Source organism: Rhinoderma darwinii, chromosome 1, assembly GCF_050947455.1.
Source record: "Rhinoderma darwinii isolate aRhiDar2 chromosome 1, aRhiDar2.hap1, whole genome shotgun sequence".
NCBI lineage: Eukaryota > Metazoa > Chordata > Amphibia > Anura > Rhinodermatidae > Rhinoderma > Rhinoderma darwinii.
The window spans coordinates 504,352,661-504,375,958 of NC_134687.1; the positions used below are offsets into that span (position 1 = coordinate 504,352,661).

Consider the following 23,298-nt stretch of genomic DNA (forward strand, 5'->3'; position numbering starts at 1 on the left):
GCAGCGTATCCGCCCGTTGCGCCACAGGGAATTTGGGGCAAAAAAACGCACCAAACTGTGGGGCAGTGTCCCGCCTGGAATGTCTGCTGCGAAAAACTGAAGCACTTATCCAGCCTGCTTGCGGGCCGGCCTCCTGGGATGACCTCTCATCCCAGGAGACCGCTGCAGCGGCGGTCACATGGGATGATGCGTCATCACAGGAGGCCGGCCCTCTTTCATCATCCAGGCCGGCCTCCTGAGATGACGTTTCATCCATGTGACCGCCGCTACAGCCTGTGATTGGCTGCAGCGGTCACATGACATGAAGCGTCATCCCAGGAGGATACAACACAGATTCCTACGTAAGTATAATATATTGTTTGTTTTCTGAGTGGCGTTTTTTGCAGCAGGATCGCTGCGAACCCGCCGCAAAAAACACAACTGCTGTTTATTGCGGAATTTAGCTCCCCATTGAACACAACGGGAAAAACCCGCAACAAATAAGGCGCGTTTACACAAATACAATTGACATGCTGCAGAATAAAACTCTGCACCGCAGGTCAGTTTTTTCCGCTCAGTATTTACGCAGCGTGTGGAGGAGATTGTTTTATCTCATCCACTTTGCTGCTACTGTATTTGCTGCGGATTTTCTGAAACGAATTCCGTTGCGGGAAATCCTCAGTAATTACGCAACGTGTGAAATGGCCCTTACTCCGTTTACTCAAAGGCTATCTTTTGTATAACAAGAAAAAATATTAAAACTGCTGTCCACGTGGGCAATGTTGGTACTTTTTATTACTTCTTATTTAACTCACTGTGAAGGCCGTAAAAAAACAAGTAAATAGCCAAAATTGCTGTTTTTTGTTCACATTAGCTCTACAAAAAATTTAATAAAAAATTAGCAAACAGTTGCATGTACCAAAATATTGTACCAATAAAAGCTACAGCTGGTCTCTCAAAAAAATAAGCCCTCCCACCGCTTAGACGAAATTATTAAAAAAAGTTCTGTCTCTCAGAATGCTGTGAAACAACATTTTTTTTTTTAACAAATAGTTCTCTTTGTAAAAGTAGTAAAATATATGAAAAACCTATATAAATTTGGTATCTACGTAATTGTATAGAGCCGCAGAATAAAGTTAAGTTGTCGTTTTTATCGCACGATGAAAGCCGTAAAATCGAAACCCAAAACTATGGAGGAATCAGTTTTTTTTCTAATTTCAGCCCACAAAGAATTTTTTTCAGTTTCCCAGTACATTATATGGTACTTTAAATTCTACCAATAGAAACTACAACTCCTCCCGCAAAAAATAACCACCACCCTATTGAAGGAAAAATAAAAAAGTTATGGCTCTAGGAAGGCGGGTAGTGAAAAACATATGAAAAAGCAATAAATGTCTCAGGCCTGAAAGGGTTAAAATAAGAAAGCAGCCCATACTTACCTCTCTCTTCCCAGACGTTCCTGCGTTGGGGGCTCCCATCACCTCTGTTCTCGGTTTGTATACAGAGCGGCTGCAGTGGTGACATCACGTCGACAGTACATCACTGCTACAGCTGCTCTGTATACAAACAGTGAACAGAGGTGACGGGAGCCCCCAGCGCAGGAATGTCTGGGAAGAGAGAGGTAAGTATAAGTTTTTTTTAATTTTAACTTCTCCTCTACTGCTTCAACAGAATTTCTTTTTAACCCCTTTAACGTAATGTGCACAGGGTCTAAAAAGGCAACAAATGGTAATTGTGCACTATGGAGCAACTGAACAATGTGCCCATCTGCCATTTATTAACAGTGTCGTTCAGTGCCACCTTGGTGCCCATTTTACACTTATTGCCCCTTTAGTGTCCTTTTGTTCAGTGCCCCCTTGATGCATCATTTGCCATTTTTAGACCCCCATCAGTGCCCCCATACAACCAAAGCCCACAGTCTGACTGACCTGCTGGGCTTCTTACAGTGCACTGCGTCCGCTGATGCTGCTGGAATGGAACCCTGGGGAAATAGCCAGAGCAGGACCGCATGGTAAGATAGTCTCCTACCTGTCTTGCGTCCTGAGTGATGTCATCACGCCAGATCATCACTCAGGACGTAAGACGAGGAGGGGAAGAGGGGGAGTGGTAGTCGTGGTGCGGGGAAGCCAGTAGTGAGGTCAGTGAGTGACACCTGACCCGCTGGCGCCCCGAGAAGTAGCCGCGGAGCAGGAGAAATTAACCCGCTGGCGCCCCCTTACAGCATGGCGGCCGGCGCCCTATTCGACTGCACTTGTCGCACGTAGCTAAGGCCGGCCATGGTCGCACCGTTACGTGTAGTTCACCATGCTGGCTTACAGTCTATAAGTTACATCCATACTATTAGACCAGGTGGGCTGCCCAGCACCTTCTAAGTTCACCACACCAAGTACTGAAACACTATTCTCCCCCCAACATTACAAGGCCTGGCTGCATCCTGAAAAAATATCCATGATAAACATGAGGTATTAGTTGATATTTTGGCCAAAATACGCAAGCTCGCAACCCGAGTGTCGCAACTATGAGTGTAGGGACTCGCGAGATGATGAGGACACTTGAAGTGGGCTGCGAGCTTGCGTATTTTGGCCAAAACATCAACTAATACCTCATAACACATCTGCATCCTGCTGGAAACTGGTGCTGCACATTCTGAACCTGCCCTTGTATCAGTAACTATGAGTAGTGATTCTTCAGCAGAGTGATGTCACGTCCGTGATGTCTATTTCAGCAGGTAGCTGCATGCTATCAACACCAGGAATTAAATTTAAATCTATTTACTTTAAAAAAAAATGTCACTTGAACACAGTCTGAAGCATAACGGCATTATATAAATGCTGAAAGCCAAACAATTTGTCAATTTTTGTTAACACTATTAGATATATGCAAAACAATGAGTGACATCCTGTCCGTGATGTCTGTTTTAGAAGGCAGCGGCACGTTATCAGCACCAGGATTAATATTATTAAAGAAGCATTGTGAATGATGTGATGAAGATTGGCGATTCGAAAATTAATATAAGAATTGTAAAGCTGCAGCAGCACTCACTCACAGCAAAGGCAGTCTGTACCTGACACACTGACATTGATTGGCTTCTATTTCTCTCTAAAATCTATCTCTCTCAAATTATTGTAAATTTAACTATTTATTCACTTCTCCTTACTATAACACACACTGTGAGACACTAAGGGCCCTCTTACATGACCCGAGATTACGCGTGGCTTGCTGGAAGCTCACAGAAAACATTCAGAAGTGTCAGGATTCTGAATGCACATGACGTACAGGCTGGAGGTCATGTGTATTCATTATCAGGACACTTGTGTATGTGGCTGCACATCGTTCTAGTAAGAACACTATGTGCAGTGTAAATGAATGGAGAGGAGTGCATGATGCTGATTGGTCACTGATTCGTCAGCATCATACACTTCTATTCACAACGCCCAGTTAGTAAAACAAGTAAACACGCCCAGTTAAAAACACAATACACGCCCAGTTAGACATACGAAAAAAAACACGCCCAGTTGTCCATTTCAAAGCTCATTTGCATATATATAAAATAGCTCATAACTTGGCCAAAAATGAAAGTTTTTCAAAAAAACAAAACGTTACTGTTCTCTACATTGCAGCGCCGATCACATGCAATAGGAGATAGGGATTTGAGAATCTGGTGACAGAGCCTCTTTAAGCTTGAGATAATGAGTGTATACAGAAGATCAAAGACACTATTGGATAATCATAAAGATTTTCCTTTGTGACACTGCAACAGATATCTGGTTTCCACTTTAAGAGGAGACCAGGTTGAACGCACCCTACAGGAAAGAGCAACAGGGAGAAGCAGTACTTGCCCGCGTCTCCGCGGAGGGGTAGGAGAACGCCGGCATAGAGGTAAGTTAAGCTGGCAGCCACAATGGGAAGTCGGATAGCGGCGAATGGCGGCCGCCAGCGCTATAGCATTATTCCTATTGCCACAATTTGTATATCATTATTCCTATGAGCACTGAATAGCAGCGTTCTTATGGGTACTATTTCTATGGGCACTACAGTATCTACATGGCACTATTCATAAGGACACCCTGTAGCACTTTTTTATGTGTATTGTATGGCACTATCCATATTAACACTATATGGCACTATTCATATATTCACTGAGAAGCACCATTTAAATAGAAACCATGAAGCACTATTAATCTAGGCACTGTGCAGCACTATTTATTTGAGCACTATGGCAATTCAATATAAGCAAGAATAGTTTTGGAGATGTGGACTTAAAGGGGTAGTCCCATCTAGGATATTTTTGGCATATCCACAGGTTATGCCATAAATGTCCAATAGATGCGGGTCCCATCTAGAAGGGTCTAGAAAGGGCCCCCCTGACTCTCGCCCTACCTTTTACTGCTAGCCTTTAGCCACTGACTTACAAAGTGGCCAGATTTTATAGAAACAGCCGAATGCATTTTCCTACGCTGTTTCCGGAACTCCCATAGAAGTGAATGGAAGTTACGGAAACTTCGTAGCAAAGCAAACTATGCTGTTCCGGAACTTGGGAGCTACAAAAAATCGTTTTCTGCTTCTATGGTATTTCCAAAAGCAGTGTAGGAAAACGTGCTCAGCTGTTTTTGGGAAACGTAGCCACCTCGTAACTCAGTGGTCATAGTCCATTGACAGCAACAGAAGGTTGAATGGAGGTCAGGGGGCCCTGTTCTAGAGATATCCTGTGGATATTCCATACATTTCCAAGACGGGAATGTTACTTTAAGTTCCAGGGGCGTTGTTCAGACAGGGGCAGTTTGGAAAATGTATAGGATTTTTTGTATGGATTGCAGTAGAAATAATGTACCTTGTCAATCTGTGCAAGCTGTAAGCATACCTCTGTGAAGCTGTTTTAAAACTGAAGTCCTACCCCTATTAATCTAAAAGTGACCAATATAAATGTATTATCTTCTAAAAAGGCTATTCTTCATTTTCATCATTGGAAATAAAGAACTTTTCTTAGTGCAGACTAACATGCGATATAACAACATAAAGGTCACGGCCAGTCATAATTTATTCCGAAATCTTATTATGGAGTTTGTGCCATGGTAAACAGAAGGAATAAAAATCTATTTGTTTTATTTTGATTGACAATAAAGAATGAAGAGTAAAATATGAAACACATTTTAACACTGTATTTTATTAAAAAAGAGAAAGCAAGAACAGTTCAGAAATTATTCACATGCTGGGTCTCATTAATATTTACTGTGTCATTAAAATTTATAAGCAAATAATATTCTTTTTGTTAAGTCTCCCACTGCCTTTCACATTCTTTGCTATTCAAGCTGGTTGCCATTAGCTCTCATCTTACTAAGTACCCAGATAGATTTGGCTGGAGTCCAGCTCACTTACGCTTAAATGGACACTCAAGCCCTGACAGGCACCCAACTAAACAGAGGCCAATAATTCAATACAGTGCAACTGTATTTCGGCTGCTAGTAAATCCATCAAGCTGTAAATATCATCTGAAGCCAAGAGAAGCTTTTATCTTTCCAATTTTGTATATGTCTGTGTGAAGCCCAAGATTTCAACGAATCATGTAATTTATTCTGCAGTGGCTCATATTGACTTTTTTTTTCTAGTCCCATCTGTCAGGGCCAGTCAGTCTTCTGCTTTAGTGCAAGAGAATCACATTACATTTTTCCCCATAGCATGATTAGGCATGGACACAGTTTCTCACATCAACAAATTCTAAGAAAAGCCTCACAAGATCTTTGAAAAAACAAGATGTACATGCGTTCTAACTAGTCTGCTAAATGAACAAATGCAGTAAAAGCAAAGAGTCTGGAATAGCTCTGAACAGGTTCCCTGCTGCATTGTTTTATGATGCTGAAAACGTGCATTGTTCTTTCCTCCTCGTTTGCATCTCAGCGGGCATGACAGCATATTGAAATGCAGCGTATCTGGATTATTGAACGTCATGCATATGCATGGAATAAGAGCTTGTTTGTTATCCGCCTCTGCATATATTTTATGTATTTTAGAAAATTCACAGTAGATTGGCCATTGTGTGAAGCATTTGCCTAGGTGTTTTTTTTCTAGATTTAATGTTTAAACCAAACTCCACAGTATATTAAATGGAATACAAAGTAGAAAAATAAATCATTTGCATTGTTCACACCAGAACACAGAAACAAAGCTTTTTATCAAATGTAGAAACACATAGTTGGTTTTATATATATTGAAAATAAGAAGAGAACTAATTTTCAAAATATCAAATCTACATAAGCCGTGTTAACGACGGATAAAAAGAACTGCAAAATACTAATTTACTTTAAAATGTGAATGTGATGATTTTTTTTGTTTGTGTGTTAGTCTTCCGAGCAATGATTCGAGTATAGGGCTAGAATTATAGTTATAAAAGAAACTCCAGAACCCATTCTTGTAAAGGTTAATTATACGTAACTTGCCCTTTTCGTCCTTCCCTTTATCCAAATTGGAGCACATGGCAGTGATTATATTGACGACCAGCTGAACTTCCGCTGCTGCTTGTCTGCACATGATGAATACAGCTTAATCCATATATATATATATATATATATATATATATATAGGTAACAAAGTTTAGTGATCCTATTCACTAATTCTTTACTTAAAGCTTTAATTACTACAAATCAGGGAAATTGCTGTATATTTTATGCAGTCAGTGTGGTTTGGTTTGTTGGGTTTGTTCGTTATAAAAAAGATGTGGACTTAAAGGGGCCGTCCTATCTACGATATCCACAGGATATGCCATAAATATCATATGCCATAAATGTCCGATAGATGCGAGTTTCCATTTGTCACCGTTGTTTAAGGGTTCCATTGTTTTGACGGAATGAATAGCGCAGTCGACTACAGTATTGATTCCGTCAAAACGACGGAACCCTTAAACAACGGTGACAGATGGAAACCATTTGCACCGGATCAGTCACCATTGAAACCTATGGTTTCTGTTTGTTTCAGTTTGGATTTTGTTCATCGATTCCTCTGATCGAAAGCTTCCTCGGAGTCCTGACGCAGATGTGAACGAAGCCTTAGGGTTATAAAACAGCTAAAAAGCAAAGAGAACCCGTTATGAGGAAATAATAAAAATAAAACATTTTTTATTAACATAGTGCAAACATATTCTGCAGCACTTTACGGGGAGGACATGATAGGTTTGTAAAAATATATTAATGGAACATACAACAAAAAGTACTAAAAGCAGCTTTTCACTGTAAGGTCACTGGAGAAAATAATAAATCTCGATCAGCAAAAGGGCACTGTAAACCCTGTGAACCTCAGGGATGATTTTAGCTTACACACCTGTTTATTTCAAGAGAGGCTAAGGGACCTTTTACTCAGGAAGATTTCTGCCAGTAAACGAGGGCTGATTGATGACATAGCACGTCAATTGGCGCTCGTTTTGCTCGTTTTACATGGAGCAATCATTGTACTGTTGAGTTTGCCCAGTCACTTTGCATCATTGTCGGCAGCACATCCCCTGTTTACACGTAGAGATGTTCTGCCGACAACAATGATTTTTACTGCCTCATAAATTATGTGATCAGCCAACAAACAAGATTGCTTGTTTGATTTCTGGGTCAATTTACATGGGTCGATGATCAGGAACAACATTTCAATCACCTAGTCATTGGCCAATGTAAAAGAAACTTTAGATGATTTTTGAAGCAAAATGGATAATTCTTATCGAAATGATGAAGCAGTCTGATTATCACAAGGGGACAGGAAGGATTTTTTTTCCCTTTTAGGGCAAGTCTCATTATACCATGTGGGGTTTTTTTTTCACCTTCCTCTGGATCAACAAAGGTAAATTAAAGATTTTTTTTTCCCTTTACTCCACTGCAAGCCATCTTCTGCTGTCCTGATTGGACATGTCTTTTTTCAGAAATGCATCCCTGTTCCGGGATCACCAAGACAACAGCAGGTGGACCCCATTGATCAGTCATTTATGGCATATCAAGGGGAAAACCCCTTTAAATCTCTGACTTAGGCCTCCCACACACGAGCGTGTTTGATCCGTGAATGATATATGATCCGTATGTCGGCCGCATTTCCCGGACTGAACACACTGCAGGGAACCGGGCTCCAAGTATCATCGTTATCTATGACGCTAGGTGTCACTGCCTCGCTGCGGGACAACTGTCCGGTACTGTAATCATGTTTTCAGTACGGGACAGTAGTTCCACGGAGAGGCAGTGACACCTAGCATCATAGATAACTATGATGTTAGGAGCCCGGCTCTCTGCAGTGTGTTCGATCCGGGAAATGCGGCTGACATACGGACCGTACATCACGGACCGAACACGCTCGTGTGAATCCGACCTTAGAATAAGTCCTTTATAAAGGAACTCAAAACATAGAAAATAAAATAATAAAAACCAAAACCTAGCAAATTGTTCTTAAAGACTGTTAAGTCCCACCACCTTGGCTAAGCCACGCCACATCTGCAGGATTAAATCAGCAGGAAATTAACTAAATTTTTCTCTGTACAATATTTACTACAATGTTTCAGGAACATGCAGAAAACCCTAAAGGCTGACAAAGAGTAAGGGATAGTTTAACCTGTTTAGTTTCATCATTTAATTCTATGTTTAGTGTTCCTTTAAAAACATATAAAACAGTGACAAAGAGTTCTACTATCCCTAAACATTCAAAAGTTGCTTGATTTGCATATTTATCTCAATGGTAATAAAAAAAATAACACAAAAATTGTTACGATATCTGACTGTATTATATATATATATATATATATATATATATATATATATATATATATACAGTGGAGGAAATAAGTATTTGATCCCTTGCTGATTTTGTAAGTTTGCCCACTGTCAAAGTCATGAACAGTCTCGAATTTTTAGGCTAGGTTAATTTTACCAGTGAGAGATAGATTATATTTAAAAAAATAAAGAAAATCACATAGTCAAAATTATATATATTTATTTGCATTGTGCACAGAGAAATAAGTATTTGATCCCCTACCAACCATTAAGAGTTCAGCCTCCTCCAGACCAGTTACACACTCCAAATCATGTTGGTGCCTGCATTAAAGACAGCTGTCTTACATGGTCACCTGTATAAAAGACTCCTGTCCACAGACTCGATTAATCAGTTTGACTCTAACCTCTACAACATGTGCAAGACCAAAGAGCTTTCTAAGGATGTCAGGGACATGATCATAGACCTGCACAAGGCTGGAATGGGCTACAAAACCATAAGTAAGACGTGGGGGGAGAAGGAGACAACTGTTGGTGCAATAGTAAGAAAATGGAAGACATACAAAATGACTGTCAATCGACATCGATCTGGGGCTCCATGCAAAATCTCACCTCGTGGGGTATCCTTGATCCTGAGGAAGGTGAGAGCTCAGCCGAAAACTACACGGGCGGAACTTGTTAATGATCTCAAGGCAGCTGGGACCACAGTCACCAAGAAAACCATTGTTAACACATTACGCCGTAATGGATTAAAATCCTGCAGTGCCCGCAAGGTCCCCCTGCTCAAGAAGGCACATGTACAGGCCCATCTGAAGTTTGCAAATGAACATCTGGATGATTCTGAGAGTGATTGGGAGAAGGTGCTGTGGTCAGATGAGACTAAAATTGAGCTCTTTAGCATTAACTCAACTCGCCGTGTTTGGAGGAAGAGAAATGCTGCCTATGACCCAAAGAACACCGTCCCCACTGTCAAGCATGGAAGTGGAAACATTATGTTTTGGGGGTGTTTCTCTGCTAAGGGCACAGGACTACTTCACCGCATCAATGGGAGAATGGATGGAGCCATGTACCATCAAATCCTGAGTGACAACCTCCTTCCCTCCACCAGGACATTAAAAATGGCTTGTGGCTGGGTCTTCCAGCACGACAATGACCTGAAACATACAGCCAAGGCAACAAAGGAGTGGTTCAAAAAGAAGCACATTAAGGTCATGGAGTGGCCTAGCCAGTCTCCAGACCTTAATCCCATCGACAACTTATGGAGGGAGCTGAAGATCCGAGTTGCCAAGCGACAGCCTCGAAATCGTAATGATTTACAGATGATCTGCAAAGAGGAGTGGGCCAAAATTCCATCTAACATGTGTGCAAACCTCATCATTAACTACAAAAACCGTCTGACTGTTCTGCTTGTCAACAAGGGTTTTGCCACCAAGTATTAAGTCTTGTTTGCCAAAGGGATCAAATACTTATTTCTCTGTGCACAATGCAAATAAATATATATAATTTTGACAATGTGATTTTCTTTTTTTTTTTTCATATAATCTATCTCTCACTGGTAAAATTAACCTAGCCTAAAAATTCTAGACTGTTCATGTCTTTGACAGTGGGCAAACTTACAAAATCAGCAAGGGATCAAATACTTATTTCCTTCACTGTATATATATATACACATATATATATATATATATATATATATATATATATATATATATATATATATATATACATATACGGTATATGCAATGAAACGGTCTATATTGTATTATGAAAGAGTATTTTCTTTACTACTAACTTCACATGGATTTAAACAGTACATAGCCCAGTATGTTATCATCTGAGATACTCAAATTAAAAGTGTGCTTGCTCAGGCATTTCTCAGCTCCTGAGAGCAATTAATGTAAGCTGAGATGTGAAACATCATCTATTATTAAAAAATGAATATGTAATGTTGACCTTCTAAAAGAACAATCCACTTTCTACACGTACTGTACCTACATCAGCTTAGAGGACGTTTTTACAGAATGGGTGAATACAATTATCCCTGGCAGTTGGCAGCTTCATTTACAGAGTTGCAGCTGTGTTGAAAAGATAATATAACAAGATAATAACTTTGCAAGGAAACAACTGCAATGCACAACACAAACTAATAGAAGGCACGTTAAACCTTTTGTCTGTACGAGAAATTTCAGGCACAAGACAGTCAACAGCACCACCTTAAATCTAGCATTTTTCTTTAAAAGCAACACATATTTTATATGCAGCAATATTATGGTTATAAAGTATGTGGTGTCAGGGTAATGACATAGTGCTGCCCTTATCAAGAGATAATGGATGAAACATAGTGCCAGCAAGTTGAAGAGCCATATACCCAAATGGTCTAGCAAGAAAGTTCTGCTCACCAATTAACCCGGACAAAACGTCATTTTGGAAAAGGAAAACATGATTTCTGTTAAGGATCTGCCAGGCACAGCTTCTGTATCTACGCCCATAGGTAATCAGTCTGCACCTGCTTCTATGTCTGTGAGACTGACTCCATCTTCCACCACTCAGGATGGCAGGCTTAGGAGTGGGAGAGCCTATCACAGCCTGGCCAGACGGAGCTAGCTCCCGCCCTCTGTCTATTTATACCTGCCTTTCCTGTTCCTCCTTGCTTGTGATTCTTCTCGTTTGGTTTCCTGGCCCTGCTGCAGCTTCTTGAACTATTTGACCCTGCTTCATATTGACCCTGGCTTACTGACTACTCTCCTGCTCTGCGTTGGGTACCTTGTACACTCCTGGTTTGACTCGGCTTGTTCACTACTCTCCTGCTCTGCGTTTGGCACCTCGTACACTCCTGGTTTGACTCGACTCGTTCACCACTCTTGTTGCTCACGGTGTTGCCGTGGGCAACCGCCCCTTTTCCCTTGCTTTTGTGTACCCTTGTCTGTTTGTCTGTCGTGCACTTATTGAGCGTAGGAACCGTCGCCCAGTTGTACCCCGTCGCCTAGGGCGGGTCGTTGCAAGTAGGCAGGGACTGAGTGGCGGGTAGATTAGGGCTCACTTGTCTGTTTCCTTACCCCCATCATTACAATTTCTATATTAAAAATGAAGAAAAACTTATTTCAAAATGCATTAAATATAATTTTACTATAGAGGTAAGAGACTCATACACAGTAGACAAAAATAGGCCTGAACCAGTTATTTTTGGCGGTATTGACTAACGATCTAATGTGCTCTCCCCCGATGGCAGATGTTGTGAAAAAGAAGGTTCGGGCATCTTGGATTTCAACATACCAAATCTCTTGCTCCCACTGGAGATAAGCCACTGCTGGGCATGTCTGGCAGCAGCTTATTCCCTTTTCCCCACTGAAATAAACATGCACGCTCAGCTAAGTTGAAAGTGCATGTTTATGGTGGAGTCGGGAGAAATAGCTTCCAGCCAAACGAGTGTTCAGCTGACAGTTATTCCTTGTGCATGACCACCTGTAGATGCTGATGAGGATGTCTTCATCTGTGTCTTGTGTAATATAAACCTTTCTCTATTTTGAAACATGGCCTTTTGTCTCTCTGGTTATAATGACAGGAAATACATCAGTGACGACAGCTATAGGCAGCCATTATGGAAAAAAAAAAGTAGCTTACCTCCTATACTAGAATGCTTTGGTCATTCTTGATACCATTTTTGTTGTCGTCCCTGTCTGATCTTGATTGTAAATATCTTTGTCATCCAGCTGTGTCTATTCTGTACAATGGTGTGCAGGCTCTCCAGGAGAGGAACAGGTAGAGCTAAAGTCCAGTGGTCACAGCCTCCATGTGCTGTAACATTTTGTATTTCATTGATGTAGCATATATCAGATGTTCCGGTCCGTAAGAACATTGCTTTAGGGTTACTGGTATCTCAATGCTTTTAATATATTTATTTTTCTGATTGGCATCCATGACCTAACACATGACCCGTGTTACAGGTAAGAAGTATGGACTGGACACCACAATATGGTGGTATGGGTGTTGTTCCGTTTTAATATGTTTTTTATACATTGCCGCTTTAATAAATGTTAATGTGATTTATTAACTTGCATTGTACTTTGTATTTTTTTGTATTAGGGACATTACCCACTAATTATTGGTTTTATCATTTGATAAAATTGTAGTATTTGCCACTACAAAACCAATCCATTATAATTCAGTTAGCTAGCCCTGTAGCTGCATTAAATGCATTGTCAATTCTACATGTCAACTAGATATAAATTACACAGGCTAATGCTTGTGTGATTGTGAATTAATTATTTGGCTACTCCATTTATGTTTAAGGTGCTTGTTAAATCTCAATAGCTATGGTTTTAAAATCAATTGATATTTATTTAACATTTAATATTTCGTTCAATAAATCAAATTTTATAGCATTAAATAGCTGCCAAAGGATTTAGCTATGAGACCTATAGGGTTGTACAGTGCTAATAATTCAATGCCATTAAAAGAGAACATAGTAGAAAAGCTTCTTTGGTGATAATGCAAAAGGTATACTTATTTAATTATTAATCTATTTATTTTATAATGCATCAATTTTATTTCTAATTTCTATTAACAGACTGTTAACAATTGGCTTATTCTGGGAAACAACTAGCATGTTAGCTTGGAAGGCAAGCTAATTTCCATACTCCATTGGGATACTTTCCCCTTTAAATATTGGACTATAAATTACCAGCATACTAGCTTTAGACCAATGGCTCTGAGGAAATCCCATAGTAGGATGAAAAGCATCAGCCACTGATACCTACATGGCTGGATCTGATGTCACCACGCCATGCCACACCTAAATGCTGTTTGTACCATTGCTTGGTTCTCATCGTCATGCATACCACTTGTGCTACAATTCACCATCAAAACCGGGCTTCTTACCTGGTCCGGACTGCTATCCTTGACTAAGGACGTGTTAATTTTGCTAAATACTACTCGTGTGGATTATATTAAAAAAGACCTGCTGTACAACATTGGTAATTACCAGATCCGGATTGCCAACCTGAACTAAGGATGCTCTGCCTCTGCTAAAGCTCACTTGTTTTAATCAAAGTAAACGGACAACTGCTGCATGATATCGGCAACCACCATGTCAGTCTGCTATGCTTCTATCCAAACGGAGAATTGCTAACTGCTGTAATACAAGGTAATTGCATGGTGTGGTTATTTTTACCTCTCAAATTCACTGACTGGGAAACAGATGCAATATTTGGCTAAACTCGTCCATTCCTTCATAAAGGGCTTTACATTCCTTTGGGATCACTGAGAAGTGGGATCCTATATGTCATAGACCAGCATTGATATTGGTTTTTCTTTTTTGTCATATTCCTCCACAAAAGTGGAAAAGAAGTGGAGAATTTATTACTGGAGGCATTGATACTCCAAGAATGGAAATGGAAAGTCTGTTCTATCATGGACACTGATTCCCTTTTGTAGACATTTTATAAAATCAGCAAGCACACATACTTGGGGAGAGATGTACTTATACCCTCTGTTTTAGATCTATGTATGTGACAATTTAGTTTACCTAGTCTCTTTATTTATCTTTCTGTAATTCTGTGGGCATTCCCAGTCTGGATAACGGTATATCTATTGCTCAATTATCTTATTTCATATTATATATACTTATTCATTAATTCACTGTATTTTACGATATGTGACTTGTGCTCCCACAAAGTATAAGAGATTGCAATTCATTGAAGTGATAAATGAAAAAAGCCCCACCGTGCTTATTTAAAAACGTATTAAACTTATACTACAATTGCTGGTTCATTTGTGAACCCACCTCTAAATGAGTATACATGAAAGATATGCGGGATCAGCCTTTAAACATTGGTGTATCAGTGGATGGGACCCTACAACACACCAGAGTCTGCAGTTACCGCTCCTAAATCCCCCGGTGCTAGGGTTAACCAACAATGCCACTGTCACCTACGCTATAATTCCTCACTCAACTGACCCTACGCGTTTCTATACATTATTTCATCAGGGGTCTATATCTTTGTCATTCTGGCTATGATGCCAGCGATATCAGACTGTAACAGAAATACTGCTACACACATGGAAGCGTGCTCGCATGGATGTCAGCGGCACGCTTCACTCGGGACCCAGAGTTAATATAACTAATACTCCTCCCCTTGGGCTAAGGCAATGCCCCTGTAAGCAGCCAATCATGGTAGCCCACGTCAACCGTCTGGTCATGTGCCTCCCGGCGCGTCATCTGACGTACCCGGAAGCCACACCCCCAATATCAGCCGAGCGCGCAGGCGCAGTGAGAGACGCAGAGTGCATCTCATTACTGCCCAAAGCCCTCCCATCTCAAGGACGGAGCATGATAATAACATAGGAATAAAGATAGTGGTTCAGCTCAAAACCGCAATCTGGCAGCAATAGATAACGCAACTTCTCTGTACACATACTAGGTATGGATAGATATGCAATAATCGTATTTGCCACAGTAATGCATTTAAACCATTTTTGACACTGAAGGACAACTACACCTATTTAAGGAAAAGTAATTCACTGCAAATGATTGTAAACAAATATGCAGCAACATATAAATCCATTTTTCACCTGTGGACAAAACCACTAGGACATATATTTTTAAATAAAACAGGTATAATTCGTTTGCTCGTTTAGACCTTCTGGCTGTATACAGGCCAGCCTATATATCCACTGGGCCTCTTTATGCAGAATTAAATTGTCCCAGTCCCCTCCACGTTTTGGAGGACGCACCAGTTCAATCGCCTGAAATTTTAGGCATTCTGCTCTGCCCTGTTGTTTGGCATGTACATGCTTAGATATGGGAGTATCTCTTTCATTTATAACATCTCCAACATGTTCTCTAATCCGGCGCCGAAGTTGCCGAAAAGTTTTGCCCACATAGTTCAGTGGGCATGGACATGTGATAAGATATACCACCCCTGCTGTTTTACAGTTAACAAAATCCCGAATATCATACTCGATTTTGGTGGTGACACTTTTGACTTTTCTCCCATTCTGGATAAAATTACAAGCTCTGCAGCTACCACATTTGTGTGTACCTGGTATCTGCCTGTCAAGCCATGTTCCTTTTTGTGGTATAGGATCAAAGCAACTGTGAATCACTCTGTCTCTGATATTCTTACCCCTACGGAACGTGACTGATGGCTGTTGGGTGATTTGATCCACCAAGTCAGCATCTGCACTGAGAATACGCCAGTATCTTTTTAATATTTTCATAATCTCTGGTTGCTTGGAGTCAAAAGTACCTATAAGTCTAGTCATTTTTTCCTCTTTTCTTTGTCTTGGAACCAAGAGACTCGTTCTGTCTGAGTCTCTTGCCCCTTCAGAGGCCTTTTTAATTACCCCTTTGGGAAAACCCCTCTCCTTCAACCTATTGGCGACATCTTGCGACTGCAGCTCAAAATCGTCTAAAGAGCTGCAATTACGGCGTACCCTCATAAACTGGCCCCTGGGGATACCTCGTTTAAGGGGATAGGGATGACAGCTATCCCATTGTAAAAAGCTGTTTGTTGCTGTCTCCTTACGGTGTACTTTAGTGCAAATTGTGCATTCCTTAGTTTTTGTGATCTTGAGATCCAGGAATGATAATTCCAGATCACTAATCTCACTTGTAAACCTCAGCCCTAGATCATTCTCATTCAGGGCTGCCACAAAGGCATGGAAATCTTCCACTGTGGAATTCGAGAGTAACAGCACGTCATCAATATATCTAATCCACAGACCTATTGATGAAGTCCACATGGAAAAATTTTCCCAAAAAACTACTGTTTCTTCCCACCAGCCAAGATACAAGTTCGCATAAGTGGGAGCAGTAGGACTCCCCATTGCTGTACCACGTTGCTGATGGAAAATGCGATCCTCAAAGACAAATACAATTTTTTCTAATACAAAATGTAGCATTTGCAACAAAAGTTGATTGTGAGCTACATATTGAGTACCTCGTGATTTAAGAAAGTACTCTACTGCTTGGCAGCCAAGCCCATGTGGAATAGAGGAATACAATGCCTCCACATCAAGGCTAGCAAGCATTGTGTTCCGTTCTAGCGTGATACAATAAATTTGTTTCAATACATCCATGGTGTCACGCACGTAAAATGTCAGACTTAACACAAAGGGATGCAACACTACGTCTATATATGTGCTCACATTCTGGGTTAGATTATTGATACCTGATACGATAGGCCTGCCACGTATGGGAGGGTACCCTTTATGGATTTTGGGCAAACTATAAAAACACGCCATAGTAGGAAATTTTGGGAATAAAAAGTTGAACTCACTAGCACTAATCAGTGCACTACTCTTGGCATCACAAAGGATGTTCAAAAGCTCCTTTTTAAATTGTGCTGTGGGATTCTCTTTTAAAATGGTATAGCATTCAGGATTGAGCAGTATGTCCTCACACATCTTCTTATAGTCTTCTCTACTCATAACCACAATATTGCCACCCTTGTCGGATGCTTTGAGAACTATATTTTGTCTCTTTTCTAAAGTAGTCAGGGCCTCACGCTCAGACCAAGAAAGATTGTTATCCATTCCACTCACATCCTGACCTAAAACCTTTAACTCATCTCCCACCAATTCAACAAATAGATCAACATTTGTAAAATCTCCTACTGGCGGTAGTTTCCTGCTTTTAGTTTTAAGGTTAGTAAATGGACCTTGTCCTGGAGCTCTACTTGATTCCTCAAGCAACCCCTCCAAAGCCTCTAGGCCTTCTAGATCAGATTCTTCTAAACCCATTTCCAGAAATGTATTTTTATTGTGATGCTTAAAAAACTTTATCCATTTTAATTTACGAGCAAAAAGGTTTAAATCCTTCACCCAGGTAAATGAATCAAATCTCATTGTGGGGACAAACGAAAGCCCCTTCTCCAGAAGCATGATCTCAGATTTTTTTAAACTATATTCTGATAAATTGATAATCTGTAGTTTATCTGTTCCTCTTCCCTTTATAAATCCTTTTGTCCCCTCAACATGTAGCGGGAAATGGGGGGATTGTTGGATAAAAAATTACTGCCACTATTGGCAGAGGCCCTGCCATGACCTCTATTCCTGCCTCTGGCACCTCCCCTGTATTTCTGTCTCCCACCACTGGCCCTAAAATATGGACCCACTCTCTCAGAGTCTGTAGTTTCACTCTCAGATGTAGAAGCATCAGATTCTTTTGGGGGTGTGGCTTCCGGGTACGTCAGATGACGCGCCGGGAGGCACATGACCAGACGTCACGGTTGACGTGGGCTACCGTGATTGGCTGCTTACGGGGACATTGCCTTAGCCCAAGGGGAGGAGTATTAGTTATATTAACTCTGGGTCCCGAGTGAAGCGTGCCGCTGACATCCATGCGAGCACGCTTCCGTGTGTGTAGCAGTATATCTGTTACAGTCTGATATCGCTGGCATCATAGCCAGAATGACAAAGATATAGACCCCTGATGAAATAATGTATAGAAACGCGTAGGGTCAGTTGAGTGAGGAATTATAGCGTAGGTGACAGTGGCATTGTTGGTTAACCCTAGCACCGGGGGATTTAGGAGCGGTAACTGCAGACTCTGGTGTGTTGTAGGGTCCCATCCACTGATACACCAATGTTTAAACGCTGATCCCGCATATCTTTCAAGTATACTCAATTAGAGGTGGGTTCACAAAGGAACCAGCAATTGTAGTATAGGTTTAATACTTTTTTTTATTTTTTTATTTCACTCTTTATTCAAATTTTTTGTAAAACATAGAATACATTGCAAACAGTGAGGCCAACATAGCCGTACATAAAGGTCACAGAATATTATGCATTACACTGTTGACATATTATCATAGTAACATACCATTTTAGGAGAATTACAACTTATGAACCAAACAGTATTCCAGGATGCAATCCCATACTTACAAAGTCACAGGTATCAGAGTCCAAAAATCGTTTAAATTCAAACAGGTTTAATACGTTTTTAAATAAGCACGGTGGGGCTTTTTTCACAGTGGTGATTGTACCCCTGTTTTTAGAGAGTTATCAAATAAAAATTATAAGTTTTACTCATTTATCACTTCAGTGAATTGCAATCTCTTATACTTTGTGGGAGCACAAGTCAAATATCGTAAAATACAGTGAATTATTTACGAATCATTACAGTTCATTATAAATTGCTATCAGGGAATGGCTGCCTTCGCGCTCTCTGATTTGAGTACAGAGGGGTGGATGAGTGAGGCCAAAAGTGTATTTTCTGAGTGTAAACTTGCATATACAACTCAAGGTGCTTCCCTTAAATCTACATTTAAAAACCTCACGAGATTGCATAAGGATTATACAAGGAGTTGGTGGGAAATTCAGAGTCTGGAGAACTATCTCAAAAATAAAATAGTACCTAGAGGCCTGAGAGTGCCTATTGCCCCAGCCTCCAGATTAAAGACACCTAACATCAAGGAGAGGTGGGAACAGGAGATCACAGGGAGCTCACTGAGACTAATGCAAATTCTCGTAGAGGAGGAGAAAATCCAGTTTGAGCATACTAGTGTAGAATTGAAAAAAGAAATTGAGACAGTTAAGACCCTAGTAGATACCCCAGGTTTTGAGAAAAAAGATAAAACCTTACAGCAATCTCTAGAGAGGTTTACTAACCATCTAAAAGAACGTAAGCACTTCCAGTTCCAAAGGGATCTGCAGGAATTCAGGGAGAAAAAAGCTTACGACTTTGTCAACCAACAACAACAACAGCAGCAGAATAGGGAGCCAAGAGAGTCTGATCCTTCTACATCTGAGAGTGAAACTACAGACTCTGAGAGAGTGGGTCCATATTTTGGGGCCAGTGGTGGGAGACAGAAATACAGGGGAGGTGCCAGAGGCAGGAATAGAGGTCGTGGCAGGGCCTCTGCCAATAGTGGCAGTAATTTTTTATCCAACAATCCCCCCATTTCCCGCTACATGTTGAGGGGACAAAAGGATTTATAAAAGGAAGAGGAACAGATAAACTACAGATTATCAATTTATCAGAATATAGTTTAAAAACATCTGAGATCATGCTTCTGGAGAAGGGGCTTTCGTTTGTCCCCACAGTGAGAATTGATTCATTTACCTGGGTGAAGGATTTAAACCTTTTTGCTCGTAAATTAAAATGGATAACGTTTTTTAAGCATCACAATAAAAAGAAATGTCTGGAAATGGGTTTAGAAGAATTTGATCTAGAAGGCCTAGAGGCTTTGGAGGGGTTGCTTGAGGAATCAAGTAGAGCTCCAGGACAAGGTCCATTTACTAACCTTAAAACTAAAAGCAGGAAACTACCGCCAGTAGGAGATTTTACAAATGTTGATCTATTTGTTGAATTGGTGGGAGATGAGTTAAAGGTTTTAGGTCAGGATGTGAGTGGAATGGATAACAATCTTTCTTGGTCTGAGCGTGAGGCCCTGACTACTTTAGAAAAGAGACAAAATATAGTTCTCAAAGCATCCGACAAGGGTGGCAATATTGTGGTTATGAGTAGAGAAGACTATAAGAAGATGTGTGAGGACATACTGCTCAATCCTGAATGCTATACCATTTTAAAAGAGAATCCCACAGCACAAATTAAAAAGGAGCTTTTGGACATCCTTTGTGATGCCAAGAGTAGAGAACTGATTAGTACTAGTGAGTTCAACTTTTTATTCCCAAAATTTACTACTATGGCGTGTTTTTATACTTTGCCCAAAATCCATAAGGGGTACCCTCCCATACGTGGCAGGCCTATCGTATCAGGTATCAATAATCTAACCCAGAATGTGAGCACATATATAGACGTAGTGTTGCGTCCCTTTGTGTTAAGTCTGACATCTTACGTGCGTGACACCATGGATGTATTGAAACAAATTGATGGTATCACGCTAGAACGGAACACAATGCTGGCTAGCCTTGATGTGGAGGCATTGTATTCCTCTATTCCACATGGGCTTGGCTGCCAAGCAGTAGAGTACTTTCTTAAATCACGAGGTACTCAATATGTGGCTCACAATCAACTTTTGTTGCAAATGCTACATTTTGTATTAGAAAAAAATGTATTTGTCTTTGAGGATCGCATTTTCCATCAGCAATGTGGTACAGCAATGGGGAGTCCTACTGCTCCCACTTATGCGAACTTGTATCTTGGCTGGTGGGAAGAAACAGTAGTTTTTGGGGAAAATTTTTCCATGTGGACTTCATCAATAGGTCTGTGGATTAGATATATTGATGACGTGCTGTTACTCTGGAATTCCACAGTGGAAGATTTCCATGCCTTTGTGGCAGCCCTGAATGAGAATGATCTAGGGCTGAGGTTTACAAGTGAGATTAGTGATCTGGAATTATCATTCCTGGATCTCAAGATCACAAAAACTAAGGAATGCACAATTCGCACTAAAGTACACCGTAAGGAGACAGCAACGAACAGCTTTTTACAATTGGATAGCTGTCATCCCTATCCCCTTAAACGAGGTATCCCCAGGGGCCAGTTTATGAGGGTACGCCGTAATTGCAGCTCTTTAGATAATTTTGAGCTGCAGTCGCAAGATCTCGCCAATAGGTTGAAGGAGAGGGGTTTTCCCAAAGGGGTAATTAAAAAGGCCTATGAGGGGGCAAGAGACTCATACAGAATGAGTCTCTTGGTTCCAAGACAAAGAAAAGAGGAAAAAAATTACTAGACTTATAGGTACTTTTGACTCCAAGCAACCAGAGATTATGAAAATATTAAAAAGATACTGGCGTATTCTCAGTGCAGATGCTGACTTGGTGGATCAAATCACCCAACAGCCATCAGTCACGTTCCGTAAGGGTAAGAATATCATAGACAGAGTAATGCACAGTTGCTTTGATCCTATACCACGAAAAGGAACATGGCTTGACAGGCAGATACCAGGTACACACAAATGTGGTAGCTGCAGAGCTTGTAATTTTATCCAGAATGGGATAAAATTCAAAAGTGTCACCACCAAAATTGAGTATGATATTCGGGATTTTGTTAACTGTAAAACAGCAGGGGTGGTATATCTTATCACATGTCCATACCCACTGAACTACGTGGGCAAAACTGTTCGGCAACTTTGGCGCCGGATTAGAAAACATGTTAGAGATGTTATAAATGAAAGAGATACTCCCATATCTAAGCATGTACATGCCAAACATCAGGGCAGAGCAGAATGCCTAAAATTTCAGGCGATTGAACTGGTGTGTCCTCCAAAACGTGGAGGGGACTGGGACAATTTAATTCTGCGTAAAGAGGCCCAGTGGATCTATAGGCTGGCCTGTATACAGCCAGAAGGTCTAAACGAGCAAACGAATTATACCTGTTTTATTTAAAAATATATGTCCTAGTGGTTTTGTCCACAGGTGAAAAATGGATTTATGTGTTGCTGCATATTTGTTTACAATCATTTGCAGTAAAGTACTTTTCCTTAAATAGGTGTAGTTGTCCTTCAGTGTCAAAAATGGTTTAAATGCAGTACTGTGGCAAATACGATTATTGCATATCTATCCATACCTAGTATGTGTACAGAGAAGTTGCGTTATCTATGGCTGCCAGATCGCGGTTTTGAGCTGAACCGCTATCTTTATTCCTATGTTATTATCATGCTCCGTCCTTGAGATGGGAGGGCTTTGGGCAGTAATGAGATGCACTCTGCGTCTCTCACTGCGCCTGCGCGCTCGGCTGATGTTGGGGGTGTGGCTTCCGGGTACGTCAGATGACGCGCCGGGAGGCACATGACCAGACGTCATGGTTGACGTGGGCTACCGTGATTGGCTGCTTACGGGGGCATTGCCTTAGCCCAAGGGGAGGAGTATTAGTTATATTAACTCTGGGTCCCGAGTGAAGCGTGCCGCTGACATCCATGCGAGCACGCTTCCGTGTGTGTAGCAGTATATCTGTTACAGTCTGATATCGCTGGCATCATAGCCAGAATGACAAAGATATAGACCCCTGATGAAATAATGTATAGAAACGCGTAAGGTCAGTTGAGTGAGGAATTATAGCGTAGGTGACAGTGGCATTTTTGGTTAACCCTAGCACCGGGGGATTTAGGAGCGGTAACTGCAGACTCTGGTGTGTTGTAGGGTCCCATCCACTGATACACCAATGTTTAAACGCTGATCCCGCATATCTTTCAAGTATACTCAATTAGAGGTGGGTTCACAAAGGAACCAGCAATTGTAGTATAGGTTTAATCCTTTTTTTTTTTTCTTTTTTTTTTAATTTCACTCTTTATTCAAAATTTTTGTAAAACATAGAATACATTGCAAACAGTGAGGCCAACATAGCCGTACATAAAGGTCACAGAATATTATGCATTACACTGTTGACATATTATCATAGTAACATACCATTTTAGGAGAATTACAACTTATGAACCAAACAGTATTCCAGGATGCAATCCCATACTTACAAAGTCACAGGTATCAGAGTCCAAAAATCGTTTAAATTCAAACACCTTCATGGTTTAGGGTTGTGTTCCATAAACATCCTAGTGAGGGAGAGCCCCGGAGTTCAAGTATGCACACCATATAGACCAATTTACATTGAACTTCTCAACCTGGTTGAGTCGTACCGCCACCATCCTTTCCATAACATAATCAAATTTAACCATGTTTACCAATTCTGCCA

The 23,298-nt window shown here is 40.7% G+C and overlaps 1 long non-coding RNA gene across 1 annotated transcript in view; it reads left to right on the forward strand.

The window, feature by feature from the left end:
* Positions 1 to 23,298, forward strand: part of LOC142744318 (uncharacterized) — a 69,251-nt gene that overhangs the window by 39,435 nt on the left and 6,518 nt on the right. The window contains exon 3 of the long non-coding RNA XR_012881661.1: positions 13,273 to 13,848. This is a non-coding gene — a long non-coding RNA (uncharacterized LOC142744318). The remainder of the gene's footprint in view (positions 1 to 13,272; positions 13,849 to 23,298) is intronic.